The sequence below is a fragment of the Hylobates moloch genome, unplaced genomic scaffold (assembly GCF_009828535.3).
Source record: "Hylobates moloch isolate HMO894 unplaced genomic scaffold, HMol_V3 SCAFFOLD_20, whole genome shotgun sequence".
Taxonomy (NCBI): domain Eukaryota; kingdom Metazoa; phylum Chordata; class Mammalia; order Primates; family Hylobatidae; genus Hylobates; species Hylobates moloch.
Genome location: NW_026652295.1, coordinates 46,768,619 through 46,789,124, shown reverse-complemented (window position 1 = coordinate 46,789,124; position 20,506 = coordinate 46,768,619). Strand labels below are relative to the sequence as shown.

The 20,506-nt window shown below is 35.8% G+C and overlaps 1 long non-coding RNA gene across 3 annotated transcripts in view; it reads right to left on the bottom strand.

The window, feature by feature from the left end:
* The window catches only part of LOC131382160 (uncharacterized), a 302,517-nt gene that overhangs the window by 72,613 nt on the left and 209,398 nt on the right, over window positions 1-20,506 (bottom strand). For all 3 annotated transcript variants that reach the window (XR_009211406.1, XR_009211407.1, XR_009211405.1), the window contains exon 4: window positions 13,705-13,786. This is a non-coding gene — a long non-coding RNA (uncharacterized LOC131382160). The remainder of the gene's footprint in view (window positions 1-13,704; window positions 13,787-20,506) is intronic.

The following is a 20,506-nucleotide window of genomic DNA, read 5'->3' as shown; positions in this document are numbered from 1 at the left end:
GGTTCTTTAGTACCTTATCATGAACACATGTACTATATTATTCACCAATGATGTACTCTTTGGTTAATCTTCTATAATCTTTCTCAGCACTTGAACTTTGATTTACCCCATCAGCCTTTCACAGGCTGGGTTTATAGCCCAGGCAGGCTCTCTTCTTGGGCAGGTCAAAGCAATATAAGTCCAGTTACTTTCTGTAGCATGAAATTGATCCACAGAATGCTCATACTATTTTTTTTTTTTTTGCCAGTTAGTAATTGTAGATTGTCTGTTATTCCCTCTGTTTTTACCCTGCTATTTTGTTACCCTTGTCAATTCGTGACTTTGAATCTCTATGAGCTATAAACACATAGGCCCCTAGTTCCACTGACAGAATACAGAAGAACTGAGATTCTGCCCATCAGCCATTATTTATATAGAAAGGGAGACACAGATCTTCCTAAGCATAGAAACAGGATGCTCCTAGAACCCTTTTCATTTAGCCCAGATGAGGAAAGCATTGTTTTATTCTGAACATCAGTTCATACTCTGCTAAAAGCTCTCCTCTTCTGAGACTCTCTTCAATTCGGTCCATATAAGTTTCTATCATATTTCTGATTTTTCTCTCAAACAGCTTTGATCAGAGGGTAGTAGCTGGAAGGATCTTGCTCCTTATAATTCATTAGTCTCTCTAGATCACAAATAATGAATACTTTTTAGAAGGGTGTAAGAGAAAGAGAGGGAGAGATAAAGGGACGAAGGAGGGAAGCAAAGAAGGAAGAAAGCAAAGAGAGGAAGGGAGAGAAGGAAGGAAGAAGTACTTACCTGGTACAAATTTGTCAGAATAAAATTTTAGGAAAAAAACTAAAGCCATTCATACATATTGGCATTTTCTAAAACAAAAGCAAGGGTTATGTGGACAACTAGGATTGAGAGCTATAGGTAAAAATGTGATTTTTAAATTTTATGATTACTAATTCAAAGAAAACTACATAGAAAGTGCTAGTGTGTGTGTCTGTGTGTGTGTGTGTGTTTCCTTCTAGTTGTCATAATGTTCTTTTCTACATTGCCATCTATTATAGGAGAAACCTAGATAAGCATACCTGAACTAGTTACCAAAGCTTTGCCTGAAAGATTCTCTTAAGTTCTATTATTACACTTTGCTTCTAGCAAAGTGTAACCATTTTTTTCTAAGGGGTGAGAAGGTGAAAGGAGGAATCAGAAGCTATGCCAGTTCTAGAATAATCTGTATATTAGGATAATATTTTAAATTTTCCAGTTGCTGTAATTCAAGAATAAAACTAAACTGCTTGTAATAACAGAGATCCATTATGTACTCCCAGATGGTTGAAGTGTGAGTGAATTGTGGTACTTTGAAGACAAGGATCTGGAATAGTCTGAACTGATGTTTACTTTGATCATGTCTTAGAATTATAAAAGAGTGTTATGAATTTTCTAAAATGACATCTGTAATTGCTTGGTCTTAGGGTAAGATGAACTATATTTATGTTAATGATAATGAGCCTTTAACTTCCTACTCTTCAGAAAAAAACACCACATAAAATTTAATGACCAACATGTCTGCATTGTTCCTTTTACATTTTACCTTAGAAAAAGCATCTTTAAGTACAAAAACTTTCAGGGCACTTGTAAGTCTCCTTATACTCAAGAGAAAAATGATCCAGTAATGAAAATACTGGCATTCCTTCTCAGAGTCTTTTGGGTCCTTGAATTTGCCTTTGGAAAAATCTCATTTAAATGCTGACCAGCTCTGCCCTTGCTCAGTTTGCACCTTTTACAGCATTATATTGAAAGACGAAGAATCTGATTAGATAAGGACACAGATTCTTGGTGAATTGCTGTATCTGATTTTCCTTTGAGCCCATTTACATGACAATTGTCATGGATGTTTTGTGCAAGCACTTTAACTGTAACGTGCAGATATTTTAAAATCATGGTTAGTCACTAAAAAACACATGTTGGCACTTTTCCTATGATAGTAATTAGTGAAATTAATGCAAAGAAAGATTAGTCTACTTATCCTAATGTCTGATAACATATCATCTATTCTTTCTTCGTAGGCTGGCTTTTTTAATTAGTTAAAGGTTTATGTCACAAAGAAGACAATGCTCATGAGATACCTTATCGAATTGAGGTGATGATTTAGTCATTCAGCTCTTTGCTCAGAATGATGTGCTTTTAGATGCTCAAATACTGACAAAACTGAAGAATGTTGCCATTTCTCAAGAATCATTTATTAATTACCTACTGCATGCTGACAGCTATGTAACACATTGTGGAGGGACGCTAAGGAAAAAAATATGGTCTTTGCTTTGAAGAATTTTCAGTCCAACTAAGGAAACATGATGGGGATATGAGGATGTGAGTTAAGAATTTTTACAAAATTTCCATGAGTAAGCGAAAAATAATCTACCATATATCAGCTGAATGGTCTTAAAGAGGCTATTCTATTATGCTGAATCTCAGCCTTCTTGTTTATAAAATGGAGATTAAATTAATATTCTTTTAGTGGTTTGTGAAGATATGTGCAGAAATTTATTTTCCAAATGAAAATGCTTGTAAAAAGCTCATTGGTAAGGTATGCATTTAGGGGTTGTGAGGCGAAGGAAATTATAACAATGTGATAATCAGAGTAAGCAACTCTGAACACTTAGAATTAGCAGAGGTTAAGGACATCAGAGATCATGCTGTTCAGTTCATGTCCTGCTCTAAGCAAGGCTGCCCAAACAGTTGTACATTGGACCATGGATCATCTAGCTATTGAAGTTGAAATAGTTAAAAGGAAATCTGGCAGATTTGGAAGAATCAATTAGATGGATGTGAATGAAGTGATTAGAAGGGATTTTTATGTACATATAATTTTGAGTAAACTTTTACTTAAATATATTTTGCACTCCCAAAACATATAGATCTAAGTGTATAGGCCAACACATTGTCACAGATTGAATAATCCCTTAAAATCAACACCCTGATCAAGAAATAGAACAGAAACTTCCCTAAAGTCAAGCCAGAAATGGCCCTCAAAAGGTAACTATTATACTATATTTAGTTTTGAAATTATTCTTTGTCCTTTTTTGTAAGTTGTATGACTGAAATCATATTGTATGTACTCAATGGGCTTATCTTAGCCTGTCATATATTGTATTTTTGAGTTCTATCTATGTTTTTGTATGTAATAGTAACTCACTATTTCTCATTATTCAATTTAGTTCATTGGATAATGTACCACAATTAATTTATCAATTTTACTGTGAAAGAACTTTTGGGTTCTTTCCATTTTCTCTTATTTTTAATTGTTATTACAAATAATGCTCCTGCAAACATTTCTGTACATGACATTTGATATTTGTGATATTTGATATAAACATGTACAAATTTATGTTGGATAAATTTCTGGATCATGTTGTATGTGCATATTCAGCTTTAGAAGGTACTGCCAAACACTTTTCAGAAGTACAAATTCACATGTCCACTCACAGTGTATGAGATTTTAATATCTTCCACACCCTTACACACTGGTTTGATAAGTCTTTATAATCTTAGCTATCATAATGAATCTATAATAGAATCTCATTGTAGATTTAATTTGCATTTCCTTAATGACAGATAACATTGAACATCTTTCCATACTGGTAAACTATTTGGATATACTCTACTTTAAAATACCTGCTAGAATTTTTAGCTCATTTTAAAAATGGTTTAGTTCTTGTATTTTCCTTTTTGGTTTATAGGAATTCTTCATATATTTCATATACAAGTCCTTTGCTGGATATATGTGTTGTGGACATCTTCTCCCCCACATGCCTCTTCACTCTTGTAATAGCATCTTTTGAGAATAAAAGTTTTATATTATAATGTAATTTATCAATCTCTTTTCATTATTGATACAAGACTTTAAAATAAAATGCAAAGCTTTTGTATCTTGTTTCAAAGTCTTTTACAATCTTAATACAATTTATATATTCTCCTTGGTTGAAGTTTTATTGTTCTGCCTTTTACATTTAAATCTACTAAACACCTGAAGTTGTGTTTTGTTATAATGTCTGGAAGGAATCCAGGTATATATCTTTTCTAGATGGATAGTTGACTGTTCCAGCAACATTTATTGAAAAAAAGTGTCCTTTTACCATTGCACTACAGGTTTATTTTGGTTCTATATCTGATGACTGACATGTACCCCTCTTTAAAAGCAGACTATTTTAGCTGGTTAGTTCTATAGGTTTTACTAATGTTTAATGTTGTACATTGATTCTTTAGACTCTCATTCCTTGGTTATGTTTTTAAGCTTTTTTTTCCTTGTATTGTCTCTCCTAGTTACTAACAATCAAAAGTAATCTGAAATAGTGTTAAGTTAAACCCTACATTTAAGACCTATTTCAGATTTTGACGGCAGCATGAATGCAGACCAAATTAAATTCTCTATTTGACATAATTTTGTATTTCATGGGTAACATTAATGCACTCCAGAAACTTATGTGCCAGCTTACGGCTACGGATTCTCAGGGGAGATTATTTCCCACCTGCTCCCGACACCAAGTTAGCAGAGAGCCTCAAACAAAAAAATAAATTTGACATTTTTTTAGTTCCCAAGATTACATCTTTAATTTTATTTTGCCTCTGCATATTTAGAGCAATCTGTGCTATGGTAGTTTGGATTATTTTAAATCAAATACTGTCTCTCCTAACTACACAGTATAGTGTTTTCCCTAAGATAGATTTACTTTAAAAAAAATTCTCATAAAAATATATATAATTATTTTTTACTAAAGCTCCTTTCATAAAGAAGGTAATGACTTCCTGAATGGATTGAGGTTCCTAGAAGGCTGGCTATATACATAGTAGACAAGCCTCAAGGCAAAAGACAGAATTTCTGAATCCTGATCTAGACTTTATTTCCTATGCCCCAAATAAATTATGACTTGACTAATGATTCTGAAAAGGGAAAACATTGTGCCATTTAACTCAGCAAATCAGTCAAAACCAGATCCTTAAGAGTCCATTTATAGATATAGTGATATGCAATAGGTTATCTTACTCAGTGGAAATTTTTAATAGAGTACCAGTTGGTAATAACTATTTAGATTATAGAAATCATGATTCATCTAACTAATGTTATAGATACTCTGAGAGGTTGGAAAATGATGGTATGAACTTGCTTCGTAGTTAATTGGAACACATTCAAACTTAGCATTTTGTATTGTATAGCCTCAAGTCATTTACCAGCCATAAGCATAAGTACTCAACAAAGCTGTTTTGCTCACCATAAATTTGACAATGGAGAACCTGGAAGTGGAGCAATGTGCCTTTTTTCTTATTAAAACTTTACTGAGTCTACAGGATCTGACTCTGGATACAATAATTGATGTTTCAGTATTTTCCATTTGTCACATTTCTCTAAGGAACTCTCCAGTTCTACTTTTGAGAAGCAAATGGATTTGCAGCAATGAGCCAACCATAAAGGATAGTTCATGAGTATTCTTATTCAAATGTGAATTTAATGTGAATGTGGGCTTAAGATCAGATGTAGGTGCAAAATTCATGTCAGCAGAATTTTAGGTTACCAGATCTCATTACACTTTTGTGCTTTTATTGCTGATGACATCTGTCTTAGTCCATTTTGTGTTGCTATAACAGAATAACTGGGACTGGGTAATTGTTTTTTAAAAAAGTTTGTTTAGCTTATGATTCTGGTGGCTGGGAAGTCCAAGAGTGTGGCACTGGCATCTGCTAGGCTTCTGGCAAGGGCTTTCATTCTGCCTCAACTCAGTGCAGAAACCAGAAAGGAAAGCCAGCAAAGAGAGATACAGGAGAGTCTAGGTTTTTTTCTCTTAAGAGAACTAGTCCATTTTCAAGAGAGCAAAAACTCACTGACTTTTTCAAGCTGACATTAGTCTATTCATGAGTGTGATTCCCCCATAATCCAAATACCTCCTGACAGACCCCACCTCCGAACACTATCACATTGGGAATTAAATTTCAACATGAGTTTTGGCGGGGGACAAACCACATCTACACCATAGCAACAGTCCTTTTCCCTTGGCCATGACCTACGGTAGATACTTATGTGTCTGCTGCTTCTAATGGTCGGTCCCAGAAGACTATCTAATACCATTCATGTTTTTTTAATACTTCGATTTTTATTGATAAAAAATTACAGTGGCTCCTCCCAAGTACATGTGCACTTTAATAGGGGATGTTTAAAAAGGATTCAAGATTTTAAAATAACCTCTCCTAATAAAAAGATGAACAAACAGGTGCTAGATAGGCAAGGGACTTCTCTGACTCCTTCTCTGATTTGTGTCACATAGGAAGTCACTTTTTCTGTCACTTCAACGTCAGACTACCTTGATAGCCTCCAGTTCTGTTAAACAAACAATCCTTTGACAAGCATGGGAGAACTTGTTTTCTTGCTTTCTGTTTTTACCCTTGCTGAAATAGCAAACAAAGAAGCAGAAACCAATAGCAGGGATTCAGGCTCAGGAGAGCTTAATATTTTTAGGGCCAACCAGTAATTTACCAGTTGGACAAAGTTTGTCTTCTGCTATCTGCCTTGAGCCATTATGGTATAGAACAGAATGAAAATAAAATATACCTAATTTACATATCTGTGTGCTTATTGTAAAATTTATTCAACAGCTCTCCAAACCCTATCAGTAGGAACTTGTAGATATTTAGAATGTAAAAAATTCTATATATTTGACTCTTTTCTTCCTCAGCCTGGTTTCTAAGTTTAAAAAAAAAAAAAAGAGCAAATACAGTGTTGATATAAAAAAAGGCAACATCATGTATTAAGTCCTCTGTGTTGGAGGCAACAACGCTGAAATATCCTGGATCAAAGATGTATTTAATCTGTCACGTTTTTCACTTTGGCTTTAAATATTTGATTTAGGGAGCAATTGTAGTATCCAGATATCTAAAGTGATGATCTCTTTGGAAATCTTTGCTAAAACAAACGCTAGCTTCACTCCCTTTGGTGATGTCAGGTTGAGACTAATTCCTCTGTAGGGGTAGATGATTTGCATTTGTTTTCTATTGCTACATAATGCGCAACTATGAATTTTAGCAGGTTAAACAAAACATGTTTATTATCTCACAGTTAATATTGGTCAGTAATCTGGGTACAATTAACTGGAGCCTCTACTTCAGGGTTTCCCATAGGCTATAATCAAGCTGCCATCTGGGATGTAGTAATCTTTAAACTTAAAAAGGAAGAGATCTACTTTCAAGCCTAAGTGGCTCTTGGTAGAATTCAGTTCCTCATGAGTTGTTGGACTGACGGATTCATTTCCTCACCGTCTGTTGAACACATTGCAAGAAGCAATCTGACACTTTCCCAGGTGCAATGTTTAAAAAAGTTCTTAATAAGCTGATACTCCAAAATCATAGAATTCTGGTATTTCTTCAGGTGAAAATAAAGCAATGATTCATTTTAAGTTTGGCAATAGAAGCCTCAATTTCTCTTCCTTTAGACTGTTGGTCATTCATCAGAATTGAAGACCTGAGTTATTACTTATTTGGAGAATATTAACAGGTAACAGGCCTGAAGTACTAGTATTTATTCATTATGGCAATTTCTTTCAGGAATATAAGCTTCCTTGACCACTCATAGGCTTGTGCCATGTCCAGCTGAATACAGTACCTTTATGTGACAAATAGCTGAAAATCAATATTTGCATTTCAGGTCTGTCACTGAAATAAAGCCTAAAATTTTCAAAACAACTTTTGGTTTTAAGATGGGCTTAATAAATATTTGCTAAAAGATAAAATGTTTAATTGTAATGAGTAGCTAAATATATTATACTTTACGAGATTTAACTCCATAGAAGACATTCAGAAGCTATTATCTTGTTAAAAAGGTTATTCAACAGTGAAAATTGAGGATGACTGGGAAAATTGAGGGGTGAAGAAATGCTACCAAACGTGATGGAATTGATTTCTTCCTCCTTCTTAGTGCTGTGTTATCATTTTTACATTCCAATTACTAGGCATTGCAAATGCAAACCTCTGAGTTGTTGCGTATTCTGCTCTCTAAATGGAACTCTCTCCTCTCAGATATCTGCATGCATTGTCCTTCTCTCCAACCAGATCCACGCTACAGGGGCACCATCCTTTCCTATCGGAGAGGCCCTTCCTCATCATTGAATTTAATAAAGTAAGACATTCTCCTCCATTATTCTCTATCCCCTGACGCTGTTTATTTTGCTCCGTAATACTTATTACCATCTGACATACATGCATACCCTGTTTTATTGCACTTTGTTTTATTGTATTTCACAGAGATTGTGTTTTTTAAAAATTGATGATTTGTGGCAACCCTGTGTAGAGCAAGTCTCTCGGCATCATTTTTCCAACAGCTGGTGCTTACTTTGAGTCTCTGTGTTACATTTTGGTAACTCTCACAATATTTCAAACTTTTTCATTATTGTCATACCTGGTTATGGTTATCTGTGGTCAGGGTTCTTTGATGAACTACAATTACTATTGTAATTAATTTTGGGCTCCAAAAACCATACCCATATGACAGTGAATTTAGTTGATGAATGTTGTATGTGTTCTGACTGCTACACTGACCAGTCATTATTTTGTTTCTTTCCTTCTCCTTGGGCCTCCTTAGTCCTTGAGACACATCAATATTGAAATTAGGCCAATTAATAACCTTATAATGGACTCGAGGTATTCATGAGAATGGAAGGGTTATTGGCCTCTCACTTTAAATCAAAAGCTAGAGATATCTAAGGTTAGTGAGGAAGGAATGTCCCAATCCAAGATATACTGAAAGCTAGGCCTCTTACACCAAATGGTTAGTTAAGTCATGAAAGCAAAGGGAATGTTCTTGAAGGAAATTAAATGTGCTATTCCAGTGAACACACACACACACATACACACACACACACACACACAAACAAAAACAAAAACAAAAAAACAGACTTACTGCTGATTTACAGGATGTTTGAGTGGTCTGCATAGAAGATCAAACCAGCCACAACATTTCCTTAAGCCAAAGCCTAAACCAGAGCAAGACCCTAACTCTCTTCAGTTATACAAAGGCTGAGACAGTTAAGGAAGCTGTAGAAGAAAAGTTTCAGGCTACCAGAGCTTTGTTTGTGAGGTTTAAGGAAAGACGCCATCTGTATAACGTGAAAGTGCAAAGTGAAGCAAGTGTTGATGTAGAAGCTACAGCAAGTTATCCAGAAGATTAGACTAGGATAATGGATGAAGGTGGTTACACTAGACAATAGATATACAATGGAGATAAAACACCCTTTTTTTTTTGGAAAAAGATGCCACCTACAGCTTTTACAACTAGACAGGAAAAGTCAATACCTGACTTCAAAGCTTCAAAAGACAGACTTACTTTTATTAGGGGCTAATGTAATTGGTGACTTTAAGTTGAAGCCAATGCTTATTGACCATCCCAAATTTATATGGCTCTTAACACTGATGCTAAATCTATTATGCCTGTGCCATGTAAATTGAAGAACAAGGCCTTGACAACAGCACATCTGTTTACAGCATGGTTTACTGAATATTTTAAGCCCATTGTTGAGACCTACTGCTGAGAAAAAAATAGTCCTTTTAAAATATCACTGCTTATTAACAATATACCTGTTCACCTGAGAGCTCTGATGAAGATGTACAAGGAGGTGAATGTTGTTTTTATGCCTGCTAACACAACAGCCATTCTGTTGCTCATGTGTCAAGGAGTAATTTTGACTTTCAAGTTGTATTATTTAAGAAATACATTTTATAAGGCTATAGTTGTCATAGATAGTGATTCTTCTCATGGATCTGGGAAAAGTATATTAAAAACTTTCTGGAAAGGATTTCAAATTCTAGATGCCATTAAGAACATTCATGATTCATGGGAAGAAGTCAATATATCAATATAAACAGGAGTTTGAAAGAAGTTGATTTGAACTCTCATGGGTGACTTTGAGGGGTTCAAGAGTTCAATACAGAAAGTCACTGAAGATGTGGTAGAAATAGAACTAGAATTAAAAATGGATACTTAAGATTATATTTGACTAAATTGCTGCAATCTTACAATGAAACTTGAACAAATGAAGAATTGCTTCTTATGAATGAGCAAAGAAAGTGGTTTTTAAGATAGAATCTACTCCTAGTAAAGATGCTATGAACATTGTTGAAAAGATAACAAAAGATTTAGGATACTACATAAACTTAATTGATAGGCCAGACTCAGTGGCTCATGCCTATAATCCCAGGCTGAAGTAGAAGCAGAATAAAACCCTGTCTCTAAAAAAATTAAAATTCATACTTCAATAAATTTTAATTGATAAAGCAGTGGTAGAGTCTGATAGAAGAGATTCTAATTTTGAAAGATGTTCTACTGTGAGTTAAATGCTATCACACAGCACTACATGCTACAAAGAAAACCTTTCTTTTTTATTTTTATTTTTGGAAAGAAAATCTCACTCTATGGCCTGGCTGTAGTGGAGTGGTGTCATCACAGCTCATTGCAGCCTAGAACTCCCAGTCTCCAGGGATCCTCCTGCCTCAGCCTTTTGAGTATTTGGAAATATAGACACTTGCCACAAATCCAGGCTGATTAAAAACATATTTTTAGAGACAGGGCCTGCTATGTTGCGCAAGTTGATCTAAGTCCTGGCCTCAAAGAATCGTCCTGCTTTAGCCTTTCAAGTACATGGGAATGCAGGCATGAGCTACTACACTTAGCTCTAAGGAAAAATACCTTGTGAATGGAAGAGTCAATCAATGCAGCAAACTTCATTGCTATCTTATTTTAAGAAATTCCCACAGCCATCCCAACCTTCAACAACAACCACCCTGATCAGTCAGTAGCCGTCAACATTGAGGCAAGACCCTCCACCAGCGAAAACATGACAACTTACTGAAGCCTCAGCTGATCGTTAGGATTTTATCCTAATAAGGTATTTTTAATTACGCTATGGATTTTTTAAAAAGTGTAATACTATTGAACACTTAATAGACTATAGTATAGTGTAAATATAATTTTTATATGCACTGGGAAAACAAAATTCCTGTGACTTACTTTATTGTCCTGGTTTGGAACTGAACTTGTTCTGAGGTATGCTTGTACTTTCTTGGGTTTTGTTTGTGTATCATCTGACTCACCTCACTTAGAATGTAAGATGCATAACAGCAGAGATTAGATCTGCTTTGTATTTCAGTATGTCTGAACTGTCAATTTAAAAGATTTGTAAGCAAGATTGTTAAAGGTGCTTCTTGTTCAAAAATCATTTTTTAGCTATCTGCTAGAAAATTGTCATAATAAATATGTAAGTCTACAATGACTTGAATTGTCCTAAGATTTCACAGTAGACAACCTGCACAACTGTAAGTAACATCCTTAGTAACCCTGCTAAGAACCTGTATGAGTTGACTGGATTATTTACTGGATAAATGATTACCAATCGGTGGCACAGTTGTAAATGTATACCTTTGGTTTTAGGCTTTAAGCTCCTTGAATTTTTTTAGCCCTTATGAAGCTTGGTATAATACATTTTCCTCAGTAGAAATTCAATAAATTTCTTTGATTAAAATCACATTTTGGAATAATAAGAATCTTAGGAAAAAAAACTTAATAAGAAGCCAAATATAATTAGAATTACCAATAAGGCAGTTACTCACTTCATTCATTTCCTAAAATTTCCTTTACATGATTACTTTTCATTTGAATAAGACCTCTCTCTCTGTCTCTCTGTCTTTCTGTCTATCTCTGTCTCTCTCTCTCTCTCTCTCTCTCCATCTCTCTTTGGAATCAATCTGTGCTAAGAGCTTAAACAGAGTTGTTATGGCTGATAGGGTCTACTGGGTGTAGAGAAATACTTGTCATTTATGAACAAAAATTCCCTGGATTTTTACAGTGTTCCAGACTCTACACTAGGAACTAGAAGACATAATGATGACCAGACCCTCAGAGGAGATAAGATTTACTCAAGTAACTATAGTACAAGTTAGTAAGAGATAAACTGCTGAGCAAAATGCAGATAAGTAGTTATAAAAGTTAATGGAAGGATGAGCAAATTTCTATATAGCGAAACAGAGGTGATTTTCTGACTGAAATATTTCTGTTCCACATATAAATAATTTTTTTTTTTTTTTTTGACAGAGTCTTGCTCTGTCACCAGGCTAGAGTACAGTGGTGCGATCTTGGCTTACTGCAACCTCCACCTCCTGGACTCAAACAATTCTCCTGCCTCAGCCTCCTGAGTAGCTGGGACTACAGGCGCACGCCACCACGCCCAGCTAATTTTTTTGTGTGTGTTTTAGTAGAGATGGGGTTTCACTGTGTTGCCCAGGCTGGTCTCGAACTCCTGAGCTCAGACAATCCTCCCGCCTGGGCCTCCCAAAGGGCTAGGATTACAGGTGTAAGCCACGGCACCTAGCTTTGAATAAAAACTTTCAAAAGCTTTTTGATCCATTGTAACATAGTATCATCTTCCAGTAATCAATGATGAGATACTAAAAAAATAGTAGCTATAAGGTTCCTGTTCTTGGAAGCCTGAATAATAAAAGGATATGAAATGTTTTAAACTTGTATACTTCAACATAAAATGGAATCGATGCTATCTGCAATTGAATATATATTGCTATGTGTATTTAATGAAGACTTCAAGAGGCTGTTGATATCACACATAAAAACCATATTGATTTGTAAATACTACCTGTCTTATAAATGATACAGAAAGACCACTTTAGAGGAGACCATTGTTCCCAATCTGAAGAAATAACACAGAGATGTTGAAGAAGACAAAGGATTTCACAAGATGAGGAGATGGTATCTCTCAGGAGAGAGACTGATAGAAATTAGATCTCCATCAACAATTCTTAACTTGGGTGCCACGGACAACTGTGGCAGTCTGATGAAGCCTGTTGTCATCTTTTCAACTAATATAAATGTGTATAAATGTATTCAATTATAGATATAAGATTACAAACAAAAGTCATTGACTGAACTGTTATCTTATTCAATAGAAGTCCATGAGCCCAAGTTTAAGAACCCCTGTACATCTGTTTGCTACAAGTCTTCCAAGTATGTATATTGTAAAGCTGAGTAAGTTACATGAGCCTCAGTTTCTCAGCTATAAAATGTGAGAACAGCAAAAGTAACTCATAATTCCATGCATTGAGGTAAGGATTAAATAAAACAACGCATGTAAGGAAGTTAGCACAGTGTGCTACGGCCTTTAAGTGCCTAAGGAATGTTATTTATTAATATTTTATATACTTTCCCATTCCACTATGTTGACTGTGGAGAAAAATAAGCTCCCCAAAGGGGACTCTTTCATATATGCTAAAGTCAAGCTGTTTAGTTTCAAGAAGACAAATGTCAGTTTCTCTTTCAAGTACATGTCCTTATTAGCAAGGTGATAATTATTAAACGTTTGCTTCACTAGGTCAGCCAGGAGCAGGCTTTTCAATTTTTATACTTCCAAAGGCTTACTATCCACTGCATGAACCAAGAAGTCAGTTCAGCAGAAAATTAGAGTGGGGGTCGGGGGAAGGCCTTCTTAAAAACAAGGTTAAAGAAAAGAGAAATTTGGGGAGTTAGAAGCTCTAAATAATTCTATTCAAAATTTAAAGTAGGTTTAAATGGAATGAGTCTGTGAACACCTCCATGGCTAACAATAAACAGAAAAAAGAGAAGATAGTACATTGAAACTAAAAAGTCAGCCTCCACCTGGGAAGAAAGTACCTTACCTGGCATAAGTCTGTCAGCTCTTGGTCTGCCTCATTAGTGTCTTTGCAGAGTGGTACAAATTCTCCCTAGAGAAATCCTTATCTGCAAAGAAATATTGGCACTGTGTTAAGTATGGGTAATACTTTACTCATTTTTGATGGGAGAAAAACACAGAATGCTTTTCTGCTAGGAAAGTATCTGGCTTCTTTCTTCCCATGTGAAAATCCAATAGTGGGAATCAAGAAAGGATTAAGTCTTAACTTAAAGGTCTGTTTTTTTTTTTTTTTTTAATACTTTAAGTTCTAGGGTACATGTGCACAACATGCAAGTTTGTTACATATGTATACATGTGCCATATTGGTGTGCTGCACCCATTAACTCGTCATTTACATTAGGTATATCTCCTAATGCTGTCCCTCCCCGTTCCCCCCACCCCACAACAGGCCCTGGTGAGTGATGTCCCCCTTCCTGTGTCCAACTGTTCTCATTGTTCAATTCCCACCTATGAGTGAGAACATGCGGTGTTTGGTTTTTTGTCCTTGCGATAGTTTGCTGAAAATGATGGTTTCCAGCTTCATCCATGTTCCTACAAAGGACGTGAACTCATCAATTTTTATGGCTGCATAGTATTCCATGGTGTATATGTGCCACATTTTCCTAATCCAGTCTATCATTGTTGGACATTTGGGTTGGTTCCAAGTCTTTGCTATTGTGAATAGTGCTGCAATAAACATACGTGTGCATGTGCCTTTATAGCAGCATGATTTATAATCCTTTGGGTATATACCCAGTAATGGGATGACTGGGTCAAATGGTATTTCTAGTTCTAGATCCCTGAGGAATCGCCACACAGTCTTCCACAATGGTTGAACCAGTTTACAGTGCCACCAATGTGTAAAAGTGTTCCTATTTCTCCACATCCTCTCCAGCACCTGTTGTTTCCTGACTTTTTAATGATCGCCATTCTAACTGGTGTGAGATGGTATCTCATTGTGGTTTTGATTTGCATTTCTCTGATGGCCAGTGATGATGAGCATTTTTTCATGTGTCTGTTAACTGCATAAATGTCTTCTTTTGAGAAGTGTCTGTTCATATCCTTTGCCCACTTTTTGATGGGGTTGTTTGTTTTTTTCTTGTAAATTTGTTTGAGTTCTTAAAGGGCTAAGTCTTAACCTTAGTACTGTGCATCCCCATGATTCAGTTACCTCCCACCAGGTCCCTCCCACAACACATGGGAATTTAAGATGAGATTTGGATGGGGACACAGCTAAACCATAGCAAGTGGTAAAAAAGTTGGCTTTACCTTCCTACTCATTTTTCTCTTTTCCCTGCTGTTTTGATCAACTTGAGTACCAAATTTCACATATTAAATGAAATTCATAGGGTTATAGAGATGATCTTACAGGTTTCTGAGAAATGAGGAGTCTCACAAGAATGATTGTATGTACATTACAGAAAGGGAAAGAATTTGGGGTATCAGCTTTATCCAAAAAGCATGGATGAGCTTCAGGACAAAATTCTGTGCAGTATTCAATGATTATAATGTTCTCTGTCCTACTCTATTTTTCAGGGAGCCCTGTTACAGCCATAGGAAAATAAGGTAGTAAAACTAAGTGCTCACAAGGTATTTGCAACTGTTGGCCTATGTAACTGGCTGTAGTGTGGCTGGGGTGAGGGAAACCTTCCCTATTCTTATAATGACTACTAATGCTGGACAAGTAGTCATCTATAGTGAAAGTGAAGCAGAGGAGGACATCATATACAAAGGATAAGGTGAAATGAGGTATCACCTCAGCCACCAAGGTAGGAAGAGAAGAAATAACTTCTGTGGGCACTTTTAAACATGAGTTGGAGTCTTTCTGAAATAGCTAGGTTAGGGTGTGAAACTTGGCTATGTTGGAATTTTGAGGTTGGGAACAAACCAGATAAACATAGGTTTTAAATATGACAACTAATTTAATATACTATCAAAGTACTGAGCCTTTTCCCAGGCACACTAAATCCACTTTCAGGGTAGAGTCTAGCAATCTGAGTTTGAGCAAACCTTCCTGGTGATGTTGATACATGCTGAGTATGAGAACCACTCAACAGGATGATGTTTGAGATCCTATAGCAGACCTTGGTCTAGAAGAGTGGTTCTCAGTGACAGCCTATTTTGCTCCCCAGGAGACATTTGGTAATATCTGAACACATTTTTGGTTATTACCAGTGGGAAGGTGTGGATGATACTGACCACTAATGTGTAGTGGTCAAGAATACTGGTAAACATTCTGCAATGTATAACACAGCACCCAACACCCAGCAAAGAATTAACTGTCCTAAAATGTCTATAGTTCACAACTGAAGAAATCCTCATCAAGAGTGGCTTTCAACTTAACCACACATTTTAATTACCTCGGAAGCTTTAAAATTATTGCTGTTTCCATCTTTTTTTCAAAGATTCTTATTTAATGGATATAGAGTTTAACCTAGGCAACAGAAGTTGAGAACCGCTGGACTAGAAGCTTGGTCTCTTTAATGCCCTCTCTATAATTAGCAGAGAGGCTCCCGGATAGGGGATTTTACAGACCAACATTGGTGTGAAGGCTTGCATATTTGAGAAACCATTGCCTGAGACTGGTAAACTGAGTGCCAGGGGAGAAAAGAACATCCCATTAAATTTACTTGCCAAATTGTTGATGATTACACATGCAATGATTATAATTTTTTGATGACTACACATGTCAGAACTGTTCTTCCCTTATTCCATGTTTATCATCTAAGGCTATCCATTAGCTTTGCCCTTCTACCCACATTATTGTCAAAACTTATAAACTTAACTATAAAGTCCAGAACTTATTGATTTAATAAACAAATCCCTCCAAGAAGTATATTTGTGATATATTTTGTTTCATTTTAGCCCCTCCTTCACCTACCATATGAGCTCCTAGCTAGCTCTGGGCAGAAAACTTAACCTCTATGTTCTTTGATTTCTTCGTCTTTAATACCTATTCTTTAGAACTGCTGATGTGATCAAATGAGGTGAACCATAGGACACATCTAGCGCAGGGCTTAAAATATGCCTACCTCTTGATCAATGGTAGCTGATAATTATTCTTATCAGATGTTTGAGAAAAAAATCAACTCACCTCTAAATAAGGATTTTAAGCCCACTATTTTTTGTTTCTTTGTTTCAAAGTCATTCAATAGTCTTGAATTACTCAAACTATCCATACTAAATAGGTATATTTAAGCACTGTGGAAATAAATGAAGACCAATCAAATGACAATAAGTAATGGCTGTTTATTCAGAGATTGTTACAGCCAGGGAGTCAGTCATTATCACTTGGTTTGGCAGGGACTCAAAGGAAGGCAAAGGAATGTGAAAGCTTTATAGTTATTGAAAGGGAAAGCTTCAGGTATTCCCTGATTGGAGACTGTTGGCATGCGGAAGCTAGAGACAGGCTAACTAGAAGTGGGACATCCTAGGTGATTGGTTAGTCTAGGATAACTGGCTTTCTTTGGTTGGTCCTAAATAGGAAAGTAAAGGTGGTTAAGGGCTTAGGACGTGGGAATTAGGGAAGCTGTCAGTTACTGATTAAGTTCTGACCATTTGTGGGCATTTGCTATGCAGATTGTCGTTTGGCTTCCTGAACCGGTTGCTGCAGATTGTGGTTTAGATCCTCATTGTGGTTTAGCATCCCTAGCTGGTTGCTGGGGGTTGCAGGTCAGAGTTCTATTTTAGTACGGATGCTCCTTGACTTACTATGACACTACATCCTGGTAAACCTATTGTAAATTGACAACATTGTAAATTGAAATACATTTAATATACCTAACCTACAAAACATCATAGCTTAGCCTAGCCTACCTTAAATATGCTCAGAACACTTATATTATCCTATAGCTGGGCAAGATCATCTAACACAAAGCTTATTAAAACAAAAAGTTAATATCTTATGTAATTTATTGAATTCTATACTGAAAGTGAAAAACAGAATAGTTGTTCTACTGAATGCCTACTGCTTTATACTCTTGTAAAGTCAAAAAATCTTAAATCAAACTTTCATAAGTTGAGGAACATCTGTATATGGTATGGGCATTGTCCTTTGTATATTCATTGTAAGGAATGCTGATGATTTTAGTAAATAAGACCCGTATAAAATAGAAGTGGTTGTAAATCTGCTTAGGAGGCTCTGAAGCTATTACTAAAATATCCATTTGCTAATGCCCAAAATTCTTTCAAAGTTGAGCTGTGTTAAAATTCAAGTTAATTAACTGTGAGGAAATTATTTGGTTTGAACACTAAACTTTATGCTTGTTTAATCTTCTCAGCCTGTTTTTCAAGGTAAATGGATATGATAGACCTACTTACACTACAAACACACATTTACATGTGGTACCCGTGTATGCCCAACTTTGGCACACATGACTATGCTCTTTACTTTTATCCTCTCATTAATAATCATAAATTTACATGGATAATGTAAATATTGAATAAAAAATTCTACTTAAGCTTTCAAGTGCCACCTTCCATGTTTAACACTTCTAAATCCTAATTTATTCTTTTAGAAAAAGAACTACATGCATAATTCCCAAATTATATGAATCAGAGGATACAGAAGACACAAAATTATAGCAATAAATCACTATTACTCTTCTTACTTCAATCATCACAATCAAGGGGAGCTTTTGAGTGCTAACTATCCTTCAAATTAGTTCAGAAAGTCTCCAGGGACTAAGTTTAAGGCAAATACGTTTCCTCCAGCTGCTCCTAACATTCACCACTCTCCCTCTTCGTCTCTTCAGGTTGGCTTTCTGGAATACCATCCTTCTTTATTTTTTCAAAGCTTCACCAGGTAGGTAAGGTTTCCTTTATCTCTCACTTCTTATAGAGATTTCAGAGATAGCAGGGCTTGCAGTCTTTTACTGCAGATCCCTCTCCTTAGGACCCAGGAGAGTTGGAACAGGTAGGCAATTTGTGTAGCACTCTCTATGAAGTTATAAAAAAACATCAAGGAAAGGCTTGACACAGAGCTTTCCTGAATTTTGACAGAACACTTTGTGATCCTGCTAGAACATGAAAGGATGGTAACTTAGTAAGAAGCAATTCGGAGGTCAGTCTCCCAACCGCCCCCTTATTCCCTCTGGGAGGCTGTCATGAGACAGTTTCTCATCGCCTCCCGGGTTGAGGAATGGAATTTTTGCCCTAACCTCTCAGAATAGAGCTGTAGACTAAAACCTCTTAGCTGCAGGCTAGAATTGGCTCCTTAGCAATGATATATCCCACAATGTCCATTGCAGTCCTCTGGCTTCTTGGTTTTGGTGCCATTCTTGTAGGTGTCTAAGGACAAGGGATTTGGGTTATTCTTCCTTTCACAGTCTATGTAAGTAACAAAAGAGGTTCTGAAAGAGGTTCCTTGTATTTTTACTGGCCAAACCAGTCAGACTTTGTTGTTGGCTTTATTTCTATCTTGTGTATGCTTGGCAAATTGCAGCCTCCTGCTAAGGCTTGGCAACAGACCCACAGAAGCTATAGCTACATAGAGGTAATAGCTTCCCACAGACCTCTCCACAAGTTTCCCAATCATGGGCTTACTTTGGAGGCTGAAGTCACTAGCTTCACAGCATTTCCCTGCAAGCTTCAACTGCCTACCCAAGCCAGTACTTCAGTCAGGTTGGTTAACGTGACCTTCTCTTTGATTTTCCAGCTCTCTGGAATTCTGGGGATTTTATATCCTTATCTCTTCCTAGAATCGTGTAATGTCTATTTACTATAATAAATCTCTTAATCCCATCAATAATCCTACTGAATCTGCTTCCTCGACTTAATCTTGTTTGATAAAAAAAGTTTGCATTCAAATTAAAAATCTCAAAAAATGTTAATACGTTAATAGATAGAAAATCTTTTGTCTAGAAGAGATAGTCCTTATAGTTTTGGAATTAGGCCAGCTATCATCAATTGTGTTTTTCCTTTTCTCAAAGTTTAATAAATCCAACCCAAATATCTAGATTATGAGATAGCAACTCTGATTGAAAGCTCTTGTCTCTCATTCTAATTAAGTTTATTTCCAAAATGTCATTTGACCACTCTTTGTCTGTATTTTTCCACTGCTCTAAAATATAGAGAATGGAAGAGGACTACTGCTCAAAAGCAATTAAGTAATAAAAGTTGGAGGAAAATGTGGAAATGATTAAATCATATGAAATGAGTATCTACTTTTGTTCAATTGAAATTGTCTTCTCATATGGGGACAACTGTTCTGATCTGGGCACAGAACTACATATACCGGTGAATTTTGAAATCCCTTTTGACTTTGTAATGCAATAACATTGGCACAACAGAATTTTCTTAAAATTATATATTTGTGTTAATACAATTGCAGTTTAAAAATAAGTTTTATTTATAATATTTGTTTGATTCTATATACTCTCTGTGACTCATGTAATACAAATGTTATTACCTTTGTTTTGTAAATTGAAACACACTATGTCAACAGTTTGAGTGACTTGTATTGTGTGGCAAAGCTTGGAAGTGGTAGAAAATAAATAATTCCATCAAAATGCATATGTTTTGCTTCCAAGAACCATCTTTTAAGTAAGTTTTCAGAAACTTGCAAGCTCAAAAGAGAAAATACAAAGATTACTTTGGTTTATCTGTGCCATTATTACAAGTTAAAACACACAGACTGTTTCTGCATTGTGACCTTGAATCCTGATGGCCAAAGTAGATCAAGAGAGAACAATATTTTTTCCTCATCTGGAGATAATTGGCAACAAATATTTTTGACATTAATAACTTTTGAAAATTTCAATTGGCCCACTCTTGCTGGCATTTGCAGT